A 19,785-nucleotide genomic window follows, 5' to 3' on the forward strand; every position below is an offset into this window, starting at 1 on the left:
TTTATTACTTATTGGTGCTGTGTTGGTTGGAAAAATGACCAAAAATTCAGGTTGTTTAATCATTTCATCATACTTCATGAAAAAGTTTCAGTAATGTCTGTTTTATATCCCATTTTATTAATTGACTTTAAGATTTAGGAGGTGATTTTCACACATTTATACGGGCTCTTACTTCTAGAACTCTCTGCCAAACTTCTACTGCTTCTAGTTTAATTACCACAGAACCATGCCAGCCACCCTCTTTCCCTATGGAAAGTCTGAGTCATTTTTCTGTATTCTCAGATAATTCCAAGTCATGCAACTTTGGCTATCAATGATGATGAATTGGAAGTTTAAATTGTAGGACAAAAATGTCACAGGTTGTTGCTTGGGATAATGAATAATGATATTTTAGAAAGGAATCTCTACTGAATGTCAGGTATTATGCTAAATATTTTCATTAATGACATTTCACCCTCAGTACACTCTTCCTAGGTGGATCTATAATTACTCCCACTTTGTAGTTAGCAAGTTGCGATTTGGTTGTGTAAAAAAGGTTTGACTAAAATCTCTCAGCTAAATTCACTTTGTTGGTAAGCAAGCTAAAACTTTCTCTCTAGCCCAATAGATCTGGATTCTGGGCTTCAACATTGTCCACTGTGTCCTGTTCAGGAATCTTAGTATTGATTGATCACTCATTCTCAAATATTCAAATAATCTGATATGATCATCCACTGCTGGTTTGAATGGTATATAGTCCAACCCCTGTGGAAAACAACAAGAAAGGTTCTCAGTAAACTCAGAATAGAGCTGCCATATGACCCTCTTTACTTTCTTTTACCCAGTGGCAAAAAGCCTGAAAAAAGCATATACTAGCTAACATGATTAGCAGGTTTCAAGAAAAGTGGTAAGAGGGGGCTGGCCAGAGTGATAGCACAGCTATAGGGCATTTGCTTTGCACGCTGCCAAAGGGGCCAGGTCCAATCCCTGGTATCCCATATGGTCCCCCAAGCCTGCCAGTAGAGATTTCTGATTGCAGAGCCAGGAGCAAGTCCTGAGTGGTGCCTGGTGTGCCCCCCAAACAAAATGAAAAGCAATAATAACATTAGATTGCTAATTCTTGTTTAATATCTTTTTCACCTGGTCTAATCTTACCTTTTACCCCACCCTCCCAACCAAGAAATTTATACTTTAAGTAACTTTGAAAATTATTATTTTATAGTTATTAAACTACAGTTTAATAACTATAGTCAAACCCAGTGGTGTTGGAGTGCCACGTAAGACCAGGGATCAAAATCAGGGCCTCATATGTACAATAAGATATTCCCTCTGGGGCACATATCATAATCTAAAAATTATTTCTGTAGCATTAGTACAAAATATACACTACGGGGATATAGACCAGTAAAATTATACTCAATTTACTATTTAGAAAAAATTTACTCATATAAATTCTGTGTGTATAATATCACAGTTTTCATATTGTGTCATATATACGTATCTATATTCACTTAATAGAAATTCATCCTCTTAAAGTGTTTTAGTTTATAATAGAATTTTGAAAGTTGTAGTGAATATCAATTCTGAATATTCTGAATCGCATTATAGTATTTGGGAATGGTTTATTAAGTTTAAACTTAATTGAGAACTTCTTGACTTTATGTTTATATTACTAGCTTTTTTTTCTGCTTGACTTATAGTGAAGCAATATAGAGTTTGTTGAATAAAACTTGCTTAGACAGATGTCAGAGGAGAGAGAGGGAATGTGTTCAAGAGAGAAGATAGCTTCTTCAGAGTGGAAATAAACAAGCAAAGGAACATGGAAATAAGCAAGCAAGACACATGTTTAAGGGAGAACAAAGGCTGGAAGATCAAGCCATCTATGCTCTATTTTGACCCTTCCAGAGAAGACCATGTTTTCCCTGAACTTGTATCTTACACTTTTCTTTCTATACTTTTAAATTTCATTATTTAAAGATCATGTATCACATAGTTGACATATTTGATCATAATATATTTGCTTTCAGATAAGTGAGAGCAACATTATTTTAAAAATAAAAAAATAGTACAACAATAATTTTGTGAAAATCATTGTGTCTCAAAATGAGGTCATTGTCAGAAGGTTTAGTAAGCTATTATTGCTAGTTGATCATTTTGTCGCTTCTTTTATTTCTGAACATTAGGTAGCTTCAGATACACATTGGTGTCTAAATTGATATATTCCTATGATGATGTCAATATTAAACAAAAATGGAGTTGCCCAAGAATGGGACATGCTTTCTGATGCCAGTGTTGTCAGAGTATGAGAAGGCATAAGGCGGGGCAGGGTGCCTGCAGTCGCTCCAAAAAACATCCTAGTGATATCAGCCCAAATAACAGCATGCCTGTAGTTTTAGTTGGTGTCTCTCTGCAGATTGCCATAGAAGAATAGTGAAGCAGGGCCACTGGCATAGTGGCTTTTGTAGGTGATGTGTGCAGCAGGCATGACTTTGGTAGGCTCGGGACTTGACCCACCCTCTTCTCCTGAGATTGCCAGCTTTCAGCTGTTGTGGCCAGTGTACCCAGGATTTTTTACACTGTAGTTTACGTGTTTTTCAATAACAGATTAAGTAATTGGAGGTGGCCAAACCATGGCAACTGAGGGTTTGTGGGTATGATTTCAACTGTAAGGGATTCCAAAGTAGGAGAAGCCTTGGGAAGGGTGCCTGCATTCACTCCAAAAAATCCTGATCAAATCATTATTAATTTCATGGCCTGATTTGCCTATATATCTCTTTCTCCATTTACATTGATTTTTCATTTTAATTCAATGAGAACTCTACATTTTTATGGGTTTTGCTTTAAAAGGATACTGTTTCCTTTATCTCAGTTGAGAATTCCACATTTAATAAAGTCCTTATTTTATGGGTCATATGTTATTTTAATTTTAATATAGATAAAATGGTCTGCTACTATTTGAAAGTATGAAGAGCATATATTTCAAAATAAAATGCATTTTTCATGCAGTGTGAATGTTTTATTTTTGTCTGCTCAAATTTATCTTTTCTATTCTAAATTTTATTAACTTGTTGGTTTTCCCTTCTCACTAAGCCGCTGCTGTTATCAGTAAGACAGGTGATTCTTTATTTTTTTTTTTTGGGCCACACCCGGTAATGCTCAGGGGTTACTCCTGGCTATGTGCTCAGAAGTTGCTCCTGGCTTGGGGGACCATATGGGGCACCGGGGGATGGAACCACGGTCCGTCCAAGGCTAGCGCAGGCAAGGCAGGCACCTTACCTTTAGCGCCACCGCCCGGCCCCCAAGACAGGTGATTCTTACTTTAAGGTAATTACTTGATGAATCTCTTGCAAATCTATCATTTCAGTAGGTTTACATCGGTGTAATTCAGTGATTTACACAAGTAATTGAGTATCTGAATGACTGAAATATTTCAGATTTTAAAAGCAACAAGATGTTCTAATTCCATTTCAAATTTCATCCAGAATATATCCCAGGCAGCTAATTTATAAGACCACATGATATAACTAATCCAACTAATTCACATTATAGTACCACATACATTGTAGGCTTTATAAATATATCTATTTTAAATGAACCAAATTCTGTCAAGATAAACCATGTTTAACATGGGTAAAAAGCATAGAACATTATTATTTAATGAATCTAAGCTTGTATATAGAAGGAAGTTGTATAATGTCACAGTTATCTCAAAGAATAATGCTACATACCATCCCCAAATAAACAGTGTTGTTCTCTATTTCGTTAGCTGTAATTTATATTTGTAGGCATGCTGCCCGTGCAATTTATTTTCCTTTTTTTAGAAGTGTATCTGGTGATGCAAAGTTAGATGAGCTGTTAGGTATTTTTGTCAGTACCTTGGGAGCAAATTTTTATTTTGCTTTTAATAGTGATACAAATAAAAAATCCAGAGTTATTTAATATACTCAATTTAAGTTTGGTTGTGTATTTTGCAAGTAACTGCCACTGTGTTTTGTTTCTACCTCTCTGACATGAAACTGGTTGATAAATATAAGCTTCAGTTCTCATATAATTATTATTTTCCAGGTTCATAATTTTAACTTTATTCTTGTATTCTATCATATATCCTTTATATGAAACACTATGAGATACACAGTTTACAAAGTTGCTCATGATTGAGTTTTAGGCATACAATGTCCAATACCCTTCACCAGTGCACTTTTCCCATCACTAATGTCCCCAATTTCTCTCCTAAATTTCTCTGCACCCTCTCTACTACTGTCTCTGTAGAAGACAATTTTCTTCTCTTGTTTTAGCTTCACTTTTTAGACACTGTGAATTGCAATATTGCTACTGATGGGGTGTAAATGAAGCCAGTAAGGTCAGATTCCCAAGATATAGAAGTCACTGGTGAGGACAGAGTAGCTGGTGAGGGCAGAGTTGCTGGTTATAGAAGTCACTGGTGAGATCGAACTCAGGCAAGTAGAGCACTCACAAAGAAGCAACCACCAGCCACTTTTGGAGAGTAATTCAGTTTATTATAGGTGGGAAATATATATATATATATATATATATATATATATATACACACACACACACACACACACACACACACACATATATTAAGGGAGAGTAAGGTGTGGACCCTGTGTCAGCCAATCAGGTAGAATGTAAAAGGGGATTAAAACAGGATGTGTGTTTCTGTGTTAAGGAAAGACAGGATAAGGGGATTAGGGAAAGCAAGGTGTGTGCTTAAGATGATTGTCTACAATGAGGTATAATGCATATCACTTTATCTCCTTTCAGCACCCATTTATTGTGCAGAGTGATCATTTCAAACGATCATTGTCACAATGGTTCCTTCTCTGCCCTAACTTCTTTCTCTGATCTACTTGTGGCAAGCTTCCTACCATGAATTGCTCCTCCAGGCTCTCTTCTCTATTGTCTATGGTTATTAATACCATAAAATCCATTTTTATATCCCACAAATGAGTGTGATCATTCTATGCCTGTCCCCCTCTCTCTGACTCGTTAGGTTCAGCATAATACTTTAAATATCTGTACATGTATAAGCAAATTTTATGACTTCATTTTTCCTCAGAGCTGCATATTATTCCATAGTGCAGATATTCCACAGTTTTTTATTCTCTCATCTGTTCTTGGACCGTGGGATTGTTTCCAGTTTATCATTATTGTAAATAGTGCCTTATGTATCTTAGAAATGAACCCCTTATCAGAGGGTTATTGGATGAATAGTTTCTCATATTCCATGGGCAGTCTGTGTATCTTAGTCACTGTTTCCTTTGAGGTGCAGAAGCTTCCTAATTTAATGTAGTCCCAATGTTTATATTTTGTATCCACTCGCTTGGCCATTGGTCTTTGGAGATACCATTAGCTTCAATGTCATGTAGTGTTCTGCCTACATTTTCCTCTGCGTACCTTAGAGTTTCAGGTCTGATTTTAAGGTCTTTAATCCAGTTTGATTTGACTTTTGTGCAGTGTTAAAGAGAGTGCTCAGTTTACTTTTGTATGTATTCGACCAGTTTTTCCAGCACCACTTGTTAAAGAGGCTTTCCTTGCTCCACTTTTTATTATTTACCCTTTTATTAAAAATTAACTCATCATTTATCTAGTAGTCAGTCTCAAGATATTCAAGTCTATTCGACTGATCAGAGGGTTTGTATTTATTCCAATGCCATGCTATTTTAATGCCTATTGATTTATAGTATAGATTGAAGTTGAGAAAAATGTTGCTTTCCATCTTCTTTTATCCAAGTATTACTTTAGCTATTTGTGGATTTCAAATGAATACACCCCAAAGTTTACCAGGTTATCAAAGGAATTACAAATTTTAAGACTCTTTTCTATCTAATAGACATAAACTTTTTGGGATTTCTTTGAAAAGATTTGTCTATATGAAACTAACATGACAGATAACATGTTAATATCTTTTTCTTTATTGATACTCAAAATTTTTAAATCTCATTCTTTATCAAAATATAAGTAGGGAATTTTTAAATAATATAACCCTGGATAGTTATGGGTTTTATATTAATTTATTATATATTTATAATAATATTTATATTTTAAATTTCTAGTGTTACTACACCAAAAGTACCTTCAAAATCTCAATATTGCATACTCTTACTATCTATTATTTGTTAAATGTAATTCTGTTGTCAGAACAAAATGGTTTGTTTTCATTGAAAATTTTCTATTTCCTTTCTTTTCTTCTTGTTAGGCCACATCTGAGTGAAATTGTATTTTTATCTTTCTTTTCTTTTTTTTATTAATATCTTTATTTAAACACCATGATTACAAACGTGACTGTAGTTGGGCTTCAGTCACTAAAAGAACACCCCTCTTCAGGAGTGCAACATTCCATTCCCACAACCAATGCCCCCATCCCCCTCCTCTCAGATCCCTGCCTGTATTCGAAACAGGCATTCTACTTCTCTCATCATTAACATTGTCATGGTAATTGTTAGTGTATTATATCTTTAACAGCACTCACTCCTCTTTGAGGTGAGATTCATATCCTGAACTTGTCCTTTTCTAACATACTTATTTTGTTTATCGTGAGACCCTTTATTTCCATCCAAATTGTAGAAAATCTAAAATATTTATCTTTCCTTATAGAAAAAAATAGTATTCCATTTTAAATATACAGCCACTTCTTTAGCCACTAATCGTTGCTGGGCACCTGTGTTTTGATTCTAGATCTTTACTATTGTAAACATCACTGCAATGACCATAGGTGTGCATATTCCATTCTAGTTAGTGCTTTTATTTTGTCCTAGAGATAGATACCAAAAAAGAAATTACTGGATCTTATGAAAGTACATTTTTTTTAATTTTTAAGATTCCAATCATGTGCCTGTAGTGGTTAAACCACACATATTTCCAACGACAGAGAATGAGACTTCCTCTGACATTGTGTCCACACCAGCAGTAGTTTTTCCCAGGTCTTTTTTTTTTATTATGATTTAAGATTTTCAACACAATGCCTCTGCTTGGGACTTTTATCACTTTCTAGATTTAGGCATTTACAAAGTGTGATGCATAAATCTAGTCTTGAAATATTAAAATCTAGTCTGAAATATTAAGATTCAGATTTTTTTCTTTAATACCTTTATGCAATTTGATTACAATCATGATTATAGTTGGGTTTCAGTCATATAAAAACACCCCCCCCCCCGCACCAGTGCAACATTCTCATCACCAATGTTCCAAATCTTCCACCTCCCTACCTCCACCCCACCTGTATTTGAGACAGGCTTTCAACTTCCCTCATTGATTCACAGGTCTTTTTAACATCAGTCATTCTCAATGGTATAAGGTAATCAGTGTTATTTATTTGCATTTCCCTGATAATCAGTAGCAATAAACACTTTTTGTTTTCCATCTTTAAGTATTATTGGAGAAATGTCTGTTTAATGCTAATCCACACTTACTGAACAGTTTGTTGTTAATTTCTGTGAGAAATTTATATAGCATGAATATTAGCTCTTTATCAGGTTATGGTTCACCAAATAATCTCTTTCATTCAGCTAAGTACCATATAAACTTGTAAGAAATGATACTGGACTACTGCTAATATCATTCACAAAGCTTATTCAAAATATATTAAATATATTTATGTTAGACTACAGCCCATAAAGTACATCAGGGAAAACATAGACAGAACTTTCCATGATAATGACTCCAAAGGAATTTTCAATGGTCCAACTCAGTTTCAATAAAAACAAAAGTAAAAAAATTTTTAAATGGGACTTTATACAGTACATCCAAAAATAGCTTCTGTCCTGTGAAAGTAATTTTGAGGAAAATGTACTAGATTTTTAAAGTTAAATTAATAAATATAAAATATTACATGAAATATTTTTTATTTGAAGACTATACTCAATTGTACTCAAAGATCACTCCTGGTGTGCAACAGGGGTACATATGGGATGCTGGATATTAAAACTAGGTCAATCAAATGCAAGGCAAGTGCACTATCAGGTAAACTACCTCTCCAGCTCCTGACCAGTTTTCTTATAATTCAACTGCTTAAGTAAGCCTTGTGCTGAAAGAAGGCTGGTGGCTTACACAACGCAGCTTTAAAATTAGACTAATATGTTAATGTAATATAATTTCATTATATACCCCTATGCATAAATTAATTTTATTAGTTTTTTTAAACATTAACCAGACTGAAAGTAGTCAAGTAAGAAATGTAGAGATATTTGTAAATTATAAAATTATTAGTTAAATAGAAACCCATAACATTCATGCCTATTGTTATTATTTGTGCTTATACAATGACATTTTGATCAATTTTTATCATTAACTTTAATCAGAAGTTTATATTCCAATTAAATATAGTTTCCCATAAAATACTCTAAAATAATATATCATTTCAAGGGGAACACATATATTAAACAATATGTTTATAGTTAAAAATGCGATATTGTATATATCGTATAAAATATGGCAAAATAATGTATTATATAATGATTTTAAGGAATTATAAAATTGTAATTACATTGGCCTTTATATAGAAATATATATAAACTCCTGAATCTAAAAGGGAGGTTCTCATTCTTATACTCTGACTACTATAAACACACATAAAAAAGGTGTGTGTAAATACTAACTATAATTCTAGTAACTATAATGCCTTAGATACTGTACACAAGCTTACTTTTCTAAATGTACAGAAATATTACAAAATATTCTTAATTTAGGAATAAGAGGAAATTTTGCAAGTAGCCCACTTACTTGGGTGTCTAAGGATTTGCATGTGTCCAATACCTTATTTATGATTTATGATTATGAATTATTCCTCCAGGTAAACCAGTCATTTCATATCTTCTTTGTTATATATTTAACTGTGTTTTTAAGACCAAAACTTTTTTTTTAATTTTGGGGCCAATTTCAGGATGATAAACGTTTACTCTGGTCTGGGAACTGTGCCCAGGGATCAACTCCTAATGGAGCTCAGGAGATCATATGGGATACCGGGGATCAAAACAGGTCTTCCACATACAAGTCAAGCATCCTATTAGCTGTACTATCACTACAGCTCAAGACAAAACTTTTTTTTTTATTTTCATTTCACCTCTCATATGGGTAGCATACAAAGTGAATTTGTTTTCTATTCACAATTTGTAGCAGAAGTAGCTAATAAAGCACATTCATGACATGTGGCAATAATTTCAAAGATTAACGTATTTACTTAATTTTTGTATTTCTACTATTTATATTCATTCTCTACAGTTGCCTTTGAACTGGTCATATGTGATTGATTCAATCATACCACTGTAAACCTGTGAAAGATGAATAACAGAGATTTAAATGACCTTGCTGACTTCTAAACCCTCTTCTTAATAGACTGAGATCATGCTCTTGCTCTGGGATATAACTATGTATAGATTTGTAAAAATTAGTCTAATTAAAGTTGAAACATGTATATATCCAATTTATTGCAAAATATTCCAATTTTCTCATTAATTATCTTCCATTACAAAGGGTGAAATTGTACCAGAATTTCACAATTATGCAACTAGTCTTTAATGAGGAACTTAAACCCTTGAACTCAGACTTTGATCTATCTGTGAATGAGACTTAAATGTAGAGTTCTTTACCTTTTCCTTCTACTTGTCCTATATTCTCTTTTATATTTCTCATAATCCCGAATGTTTTTACATCCAGCTATGCATCCACATTCCCAGCTACATATTTACTCTTCTCAACCATTATCTTTGTCTTCAGTCTTGAGTCTCCCATCTACTCTACACTTTATTATTGGTTTTGAATAAACCTATATATTTCCCTGGGTTTTTATCAGTTCCCAGTATTTTAAAGATATAAGACCTTGTGTATTTAGATTAGTTTTCTCTACTTCAAATATCTCAACTTAAAAAAAACATGCTATTAAGAATAAAAAATAAGTTTATTAAAATACATGCATATCTATTTTCATAACAATGCTATTAATGATAGCCAATAACTGAGAGCACTTCAAGTATCCAATGATAAATGAAGTATGTAAAGTCATTTTAATATTTAAATACAATGGGTTACCGCTCAACTATAAGAAAAATAAGTCTTACTTGATATAGAATATGTGGAATAAGAGGATATCCTGTCAAACAAAATAATCTAGAAAGAAAAGATAGGTGCTAGAGCAGTGGAACAATTGTAGGGTGTTTGCCTTGTATGCGGTTGACCCTGGATGGACTTCTATTCAATCCCCTGGCATCCATATGGTCCCCAAATCCAGGAGTGATTTCTGAACGCATAGCCAGGAGTAACCTCTGAGCATCACCGCGTGTGCCCCCAGGAAGGAAGGAAGGAAGGAAGGAAGGAAGGAAGGAAGGAAGGAAGGAAGGAAGGAAGGAAGGAAGGAAGGAAGGAAGGAAGGAAGGAAGGAAGGAGGGAGGGAGGGAGGGAGGGAGGGAGGGAGGGAGGGAGGGAGGGAGGGAGGGAGGGAGGAAGGAAGGAAGGAAGGGAGGAAGGAAGGAAGGAAGGAAGGGAGGAAGGAAGGAAGGAAGGAAGGAAGGAAGGAAGGAAGGAAGGAAGGAGAAAGAATAAATATTAAAGGATATCACTTGTATATGTTATATAACACAGCTAGGGAATAAACAATGTCCAATTTAACCAAACCTGAAGACTGAAAATCTATAGGTGAATTCTTATGTAGAGGTTGGGAGATTAGTAGGGAAGGATCTTATGAATTTCTGGAAAATTACTGGCAGTTTGATGGTGTGCCTATCATAGTAATATTTCAAAACATACAAGCATGTATACACTCAAAGGCCAACTTTATCTCAATACATTTATAATTAATAAATTATTCAAGAGCATAAGTCTCACATTTTTGTTTTAAGTTTAAATTGGGTGATTTAAGTAGATTGTATAGCACATAATCTTCAAAATTTAAGCACTCAATAAATAAATAGTAGCTATTAATTTGATTAGATGTTCATGTTATGGAAATGTTATGCCATTTCTATATTTTTTATACATTCTTGCCCATAATAGTGGTTTAAATCTTTTCAGCTGGAACCATCAGATAATCTATCATCAGTGTATCTTAAAGAGATAAAGCTATATTTTTCTCATAACATAAAAAGATATCCAGGGGCAGGCATTTGAGCACTGATGTGCCACCAGGAATTGAAGTTTCTTTTATAATTTCATGTGGCCAGTTTCTAGTTTATGAGGTTCATTCTCCTGTTCAAAGACTTGTAGCAGTAAAGCCATATACTGTGTCACACTCCAGAAAAAATAGATGGAAAAGAGCTAAGAAGATGGGAAATGATTGTGGATGATGATGATGATGATGGATTTTAGCTAGCTAAATCTATCCATGTTAACAGTTGTCCTAAAATTACTATAAAAATGTTATGCTTGCATCTTTTGGGGGTGATAAATTTAGTATGTAGCCACTCTTATAGTAAGAATGCCTATGAAGGTAAAATTTTCATTTTTCTACTCTCTGTATAATAGAAAACAATGGAAATTAGGTCCATGAATGTCTTTCAGGTAAAAACCTAAAATATCCACTTTGGTGTTCAATAAGTAGTCATTTCAACTAACCAAAAAAAGTCCACATGAAACCCTTAAAAATAGAATAAAACAGACCATTTTCTATGACATTAAATACATATATAGATTTATTTGAATATTATAATTCTCTTTATATCCAGGGTTTGTCATTAAAGTGAATTAAGGCATGAAACTTTGCACAGACAATTTATTTTGGCAGCATTGCCATGGTGACAGGGAAAAATTGTCCCTAGAACAGCCCCTGAAAAACACTGCTGCTAGCAAATACTCAGAGGTGTTTCTGCTGCTACAGATAATCACATGAGTTGCCAGAAATTAAAATGTGCAAAGGACACATAGAAATCTTTCTCCTTCTTTGTAATATTGAATGTATCTTTTTTTAATCTGTATAATCTTGTCACATTTTGTAGCTTCTTTCCCACATCTCTTTAACAGCTCAGTAATCAAAATTTGCATCTTGGAAACACTCAAAAATTTATCAATTGTAGATGTGTGATCCCAGATCATTCTTACCAGCTTTGTCTCTGGTCAGTTCTCACACAGGTTTAGTTCTCTCTGTATTTTTTTTAATATCCAAAGCCCTTACTAGGCTGCACTGAATACAAGATAATGTCGTAAATCTACCCCTTCTATACCATACTGCCTCAAATACATTCAACCTGTCCTTTGTTTTATAGTCAAAAAAAAACCACCTCCTCAATTTACTTTAAAATATATCTTTATGACTGATATTCTATTTCATTAACTGAAGATCACTGCACTAAACTTCACGACAATTTCTTTTGGTCCAGTATTTGTCATTATGTCTTCACTGATTTCTAAAGCATCCACTGTTTCACTAGAAAATACATTTGAGTATCAAATGTATACTAGATATTTTTACTAAACATGAAGTTTGTGGAAATAAAAAATTAAGATAGTTTTTATGGAAGTTGCATTATACTGAGAAGGAGTGACTACACTACTATTAAAACAACAGCTAGTATATTTTGAGTCTTAAGTTATGACTCCTTTTATCACTTCTTCCCAGATCAAATATGTATACAAACATTGATATAGATGTTTCTTAACACCAGGGGAATTCATTATATCTCTTTCTTTTGGTTTTACATCCCCTCGGTAAGAATTATAGAAAAAAATTGTTATTTTAAAAATTTCTGGAAGTCTATTATAAAAATAAATGAGGTACTGTGACATAAGAACAAATTGCTTTGTTGAGTTTTGAGAAAATTGCACAACAAATTAGAGTACAACATGAGTCATTGGAGCTTCATGAAAAATATATTTTATCTTCTAAATGAAAGTATTGACTTCAAGTATCTCCCCTGTTGTTTATAAGTGATATGTTGTCATTATACTATGTTATGGCAGAGTAATTTTTTTTGGTTTTGGACCATACCAGGGCTTACTATTGGATCTGGGCTCAGGGATCATTCCTAGTGGGGTTGAGGGGGACCATCTGTGATGATAGGGTTAAACAGAAGGGCAAAGTAAGCACTTAACTTGCAATATAAGCACTTAACTTAAACTAACCAGGCAACCAGGTTAGAAATTTAACATAGTGTAAGTAGAAAGAAAAAACATTTCTAGTTCTTTGTTTTTTTTCCAGCATGGTGATGTTCTATAAAGCCTGTCAAAATTATAAATTAATTAGATTTAATATTCTTATTCATTTTAATTTTATTTGTACAGATCATTATCCCATTTCCCTTGTAACATCTGCATAATTTGATATTTTGTTTCAAGGATGTATTTGTCATCATTTAATTATTCTGTATATATGCTCTTTTGATCTCTGAGGGAGATGAGGTTCTATTGAAGTATAATCTTTTATTTCAGTTCATCCCTAAATATAGAGTGCCCTTTCAATATACCAGGGGTGAATAATAAATGCTAATTTTTTGTAATGACTTTTTTAAGTAAACTCAAAAGAAATCATTCATTTTATTTTGTCAAGAGCTGTTTTTCCACTTCCATAATAAACCATCTTTTTCGGTGCTTGGTAATATTTCCCATAAGTGAAGATCTTTGAGATACTAAATCTTTGAATATCAAATTATCATTTTTCTCTATTGCTCAGAGATATAGCTCATTGAAATTACAAAAGGTTTCCTATTATTGTTGAAAGCATTTAATGTATGCAAACTTACATTTGGCTTGAGATCATTTTTAAAAATAAACTTTTCAAGTTGGAATGTTCTTACTGAATTTAAGCTTTTATGATGCTGTTTGATTTGGCATATATTCCTTGTGATATCTGCATTGAAAACACTTTCCATTTGAGATACTTTCCCAGCCTTATTGGTACATTTCAATTCAATTTATAGTTATCAGTAAGAAAAGAACGAAGACATTTCTTTCCAAAAGAGATTTCAGTAGGATTTAGCAGTAAGTCGTTTAAAAAAAAGAACAGCAGCAACCTTGAACCTTTGCCACTTTTTAAAAACATTGCAAGATCATCTCTTCCCTTTTAAAGGATACACAGAAATCCAGTTCTTCCTAATCTGTTTGAAAATATAGTATTTTATTCATGAAGAAATGTTCATTTCTTTATTGCCTGATCCCTTTATACTCAGAATAAGACTGAATTTACAACATACTTTTTCCCATCACTACTAGTAATTGTTTGAGGACTTGGAATCTGCATAGAGATCTTGTAACTATCAAGGTGCATCTGATTCACATAATTTTTAATTCAAGGAGGTTGAAGCCACGAGGATTTTATTTTTGTTTATGTAAAAGGCTAATGGTAGGTATTTCCATGGTTAGCATTTTATACATATCATTCTAATGTAGTACTAGAATCAGATACTTCAAAAATATAGTATAAGTAGGTAATTGGCATGCAGTTCAGCATCCTCGCATGTACTTGTTTTCCCATTTGTTTTATTTGCCATACCATCCAAAGATAACTAATACTCTGAAATGTAAAAATACAGGTTATTTGTTTGTCTTCCTTTTTCTGCCTTTTACAAGATGGATCATATGAGCCTTTGTGATAGACAGTACAGCAGGTAGGGTGTTTGCCTTGCACAGGCTGACCCAGTTTTCATCTCTGGCATGCCACGTGGTCCTCAGAGCACCACCAGGAGTTATTTCTAAATGCAGAGCCGGAATAAATAATTTATGAGTAGATCCAGGTGTGGCTCAAAGACAAAACAGCAACAATCACAACAGCATCAACGACAAATCGTATCATATAGGGTGTACTACTAGGTAGTCAACGTCACTTTTTATTCTTTTAATTTTTATTTAAAACATTGTGATAAAAAAGTTATTCAGAATTGAGTTTTAGACAATGATTCAGCACCAAACTCACCATCAGTGCCAACCTCCCTCCACTAATGTTCCTACAGTCCATTCCATGCCAGCACTCCTCGCCCCAGCCTGCCATCTTAACAAGCATATATTTTTACCTTTTTTATTACAGCTTGAATCTCATGATAACATTGTTGTTGACTTTGTGGGTTGGATATTTAGTTCTGTCCTTTATTAATACCACCAATACACCTGAGTTCCTTTGGTCCCTGTCCCGTTATTTTTCTTCTGTCTTCCTTTTTCTCCTTGTACACTGGGATCAAGAATATTCTGGATATCTCCCAATTAAACCAGTTTATTCCTTCCAACAGCTGTTCTAAATACCCACATATAAGTGATATCATCATTTATTTATCCTTTTTCTTTTGGCTTACTTCATTTAACGTAATATTTTCTATTTTCATCCATGTTATAGTGAATTGCATAATTGCATCATTCCTTACAGCTATGCTGTATGCCACTGTATATATGTCTGATATCTTCATGATCCACTCGTCTGTAGTTGGACACCTAGTTGATTTCACCTAGCATACCGAGTGCCATGCTGAATAGCAGTGTGCATACATTTGTTAAATTTTAATTTATTTTAGACACTGGTTTTCAGTTGGTAGCTTTTCTTACATAAAGCATTCCAGCATCATACCCTTCCCCAGAGATTCAGCATTTGTCACAGTGACTCCCTCCCTGCTCTACACTCCAATTTGGTAAGCTTTCTACTGAAAACTTCTCTTTTTCAACAATATTTTTCTGAGGTTTAACCTTCTTGTTGCACGTAGTTGAAGATGGTTTCTTCTCACTGTGCAGTACTACAGAGTGGTAATAAATTGGTTTTTATACCTATGTTCCAATGTTTGAGATTTCAGTTTATGCCTGTTATTAATAATGTTGCTGTCAACAACATTTAGTACATGCCTTTAGGTAAGCACACATTTGTAATACTATTTAAGAAATATTTGTATGAGAGAAGCTAGTTATAAGGCATTTGTATGATCCTATTCATTGATAATTATAAATAATTTTCCAGAGAAAGTTATCTTTTATATTTGTTTTTTGTTTGGGGGACACACCCAGTTGTGCTCAGTGCTTAATCCTTATCTATGCTTAGAGATAGTTCCAGGTGGATTTAGGGGACCATAAGGATACTGGGGGTAGATCCAATGTTGGAAGCATGCAAGGCAGATAACTTTTCTGCTGTAATTTCTCTCTAGTCCTGAGAAAGTCACACTTTTCTTCATTTTGTGGGTCGTATTTTGAAATTTTAATCAGAAAATATGTGAAATATATGTTCCATGAATCATATTTTGCAAACAAATCATCTGATTGGGTGAGAGACTTCTAAAACACATTTACAAAAGTATATATTGAAATAAAAATGTACCTTAAGTGCACTATTAAGTTAAAAAAAGAATAAAGTCTGGATATTAAAAAGTGACCTAGTTTTCCCCTCTCTTTTATGTAGTGTGGTAGGTCTTTGAGGGGGAAATAAATCCTTGTCATTTCAGAAAGTATACTTGCTCTTCTGTAGAAAACACAACTTAACTTTAAGACAGAGATTAAATTCAGAGTAGATAACAGGAAATAACTCTAGATTTCCAAACATAGATCTTTGTTTGATTGTTTGTTTTCCAATTTTTTAAACAAGTTCACTCGTTAAAATAAGTGTAGCTATTGGGGCTGTAGTGGTAGCACAGAGGTAGGACATTTGCCTTGCATATGGCCAACTTTTGACTGAGCCTGGTTCAATTCCCAGAGTGCCAGGAGTGGTTTCTGAGTGCAGAGCCAGGAGTAATCCTTGAGCGCAGCTGGGTGTAGCCCCAAAACCAAAATAAATGAATAAAATAAGTAGTAGCTACTTAATATTTTTCCATATAATATCTTAAATAATATTGCATAATTTGGGACATCATATCTTGTTTATAAAAATAGCAAAAATTTGCATTTAATTGTTGGAATTGACGGAACCAATTTTCAGGTTGTGAACAGAGGAATAGAGTCTTGTGGGTGAACTTTTCTGGGAGTGTGGGAGGTATTTACTTTGAGTCCACAGGATTTGTTTGCATTTTCATATATTTAAAGTTTTTCAAAAATAATCTCAGTTCAGTGATATTCTTGTGCTTTTTCTCTCACTGTCAAAATGTCTGCTTCAATGTCATTTTAAATCAGAAAGTCAAATGGTATTTTGAAGCATTGGCTGGAAGAAAACAGTTTGCTTTGATGAGAAGGAACATAATTTCTAACATTAGATTAAACTGAAAAGAAATAAAAGCCAAGAGCTTTACTGGAAGATCTTTGCCTTTTATCCTGTTAAGGTTTATGGAACTATTATAAGAATGTGCCATTTTGTCTGAGATATTCCTTTAAGCAACTTTCTAAGCCTCAAAGCATTTACCTTAAGCATTGGAGTTTTCAGCAGCATTGCCAGAGGTGTTTGTTTTTTTACAAAGGCTTCAGTACAATTCTTAAAATTTGAATTTAGACCTGAACAATAATAACATAAATGTACTATTGTTTGCTTTTCTTTATATAATGATCAACTCCTCCATGGTTTTCTATCTATTGGTGAGCCATTCTCTTGACTACTTTTCAAAAATAAGGTTAAAGAATGCTATAACATCAATCTTATATGTATGCTTTGACTTAAAGACTCTATTTTTACTTTTGTTGGTCCAAATATAGAAATTATCTCCTCCCATTTCCCTCTCCTCAATTAGCTGCCAATGGTCTGGAACTTAATGATTTTACCTCATGTGATTCTATTTGTTTGTAATCCTATATTCAACATTGTACTGAAGTCTGTTAAACATTGATAAGCCGGTTTTTATACAGCAGGTCCTCAGAGAGCATTGCACTAAAATGCTGTAAAGGCTGGATTAGGTTTAGGTATTGTAAGGTGGTTTTGAGACATTTTCCCAGTGTCTATTCTTCCAAAGGTGCCAAATCAAGTTGGCCTTGATTTAATATAGCTAAAATTGTAACGTAGAGCTGACTTGGAGTCTCACATACTTCAATATGAGTTCTTTTTGGAGTTGATTTAACCTGCTCTTTTTAAAAATATTGCAAACAATGGAACATCATTGTGTAGTTTCTCTGAAACACTGAATTGTTTGCCAAAATCTGAAGTTTGTTTCACTGCTATTCAAGTTACACCTTGTTTCTGTTATCTTCTGCCAGTGTTCTAACAACTCTCATCTCATTCTGTCTTAATGTAGTAATGAGTTATATTGTGTTGATTTTCCTATGAGAAGTACAGAATTACAGTAATCCTGCATTCCAGAGATAACCATTATTAAATTGTTTTATATCTTTCCCATGTTTGTTTTCAATTCATAGGCAAACATTTTGAAAATAAAAATGGTATTCTATGACTGAAACTCAACTAAGAACATTTTTGTAACCAAGGTGATTAAAAAGAAATTATTAAAAAACAAAACAATAAATAAGTAAAAATGGCACTGTTTACTGGTTTATAGTCTGTTTTAAAAATACTTGTAACAAAAAAATACTTGTAACAATTTATTCACTATAGAATATATATTCATGAAGTTTATTTTAAGCATAATAAAATGAACCATTTTCATCTAGCAAGTAGGTCAAAGATTAGTTGAAGGCTTGCTGCCATATGAATATGAATCCTTCGTTTTACAAAGATAACTGCTTCTTTAAGTTTTTATCTTTATCATTCTTTTTTTAGGGGGTGGTTGGGCTACACCGGTGATGCTCAGGGGTTACTCCTGGCTATGTGCTCAAAAATCGCTTTTGGCTTGGGGACTATATGGGACATGGGGGAATAGAACCAGGGTCTGTCCTAGGCTAGAACGGCAAGGCAGACGCCTTACCACTTGCGCCACCACTTCAGCCCCTCCTTTCTTAATTTATGCATTTAGCATATTGATATGTGTCCTAAATATTTGGATGGGATATTAAAATTATTATATGCATTTTAATGTAAATAATCTTTTTGACTCATTTATATTTCAACATTTTAAATTGATAAGAACATCTGCAGTTCTGTTGTTTGGTATTTAGTATAATATCATACATTTTCTTTGCCTTATTGAGAGATTACAACCCAATTTATAATTATCAATAGGAAGATAAAGAAAATATTTTATTCAAAAGATATTTCATTAAGATTTAGCAGAAAATAGCTTGAAAAGAACAGTTCACCTTTGAATCTTTATCTACTTTTCAAAAACAGTGATTCAGGCTGGAGGAATACTACAGAAGGTAGGGTGTTTGCCTTGCATGTGGTCGACCCAGGTTCTATTCACAGCATCCCATCTGGTCCCCTGATTACTCCTTGAGTGATTCCTTAATGCAGAGCCAGGAGAAACCTTTGAACAACACCAGGTCTGACCCAAAAAGAAAAAGAAGTAGTAACACTTTACAAGCTTACTTATCTGTATATATATATATATGTATATATATATATATATATATATATATTCTACCTGGATATTTTGAAAACATAGAAATTTTATTCTTTGAGAAACTTTTCTAAATTTCTGAAACCAATTTCTCTCAAAATAAGATAGAATTTATTATCTAGTGTTGCCATTTTTACTAAATGTTGTCCATTGGATAAGTGCTTACATCCTGCATGCAGAGCTTCATTCTATCAAGGTGCATTTGGCTTCACACAACAATTCTTTACAGTGAATTCTCATACTGTGGTTTGTGATAGAAACATGGTAGCTTGTAGTTATGTTGTTTTTTAATAGTAAGAGGCTTATCTTAATTTTTGTTCTAAACCAGTGTACATATGGATATTATTTTTACCTGCCTCCAGGTTCACAGGAGCAAAATTTCTCCAGTAAAGGATTCTATCAGAAATTGATATGTAGTTATATAAATATAATAATTTCAGTATGATACAATATGCTTTCACAAAGAGATCTATATATAACCATATGACCATTAGCTTATAAATGTTCACAACTTTATATTTAACCA

This window comes from Suncus etruscus, chromosome X (assembly GCF_024139225.1).
Source record: "Suncus etruscus isolate mSunEtr1 chromosome X, mSunEtr1.pri.cur, whole genome shotgun sequence".
Lineage (NCBI taxonomy): Eukaryota > Metazoa > Chordata > Mammalia > Eulipotyphla > Soricidae > Suncus > Suncus etruscus.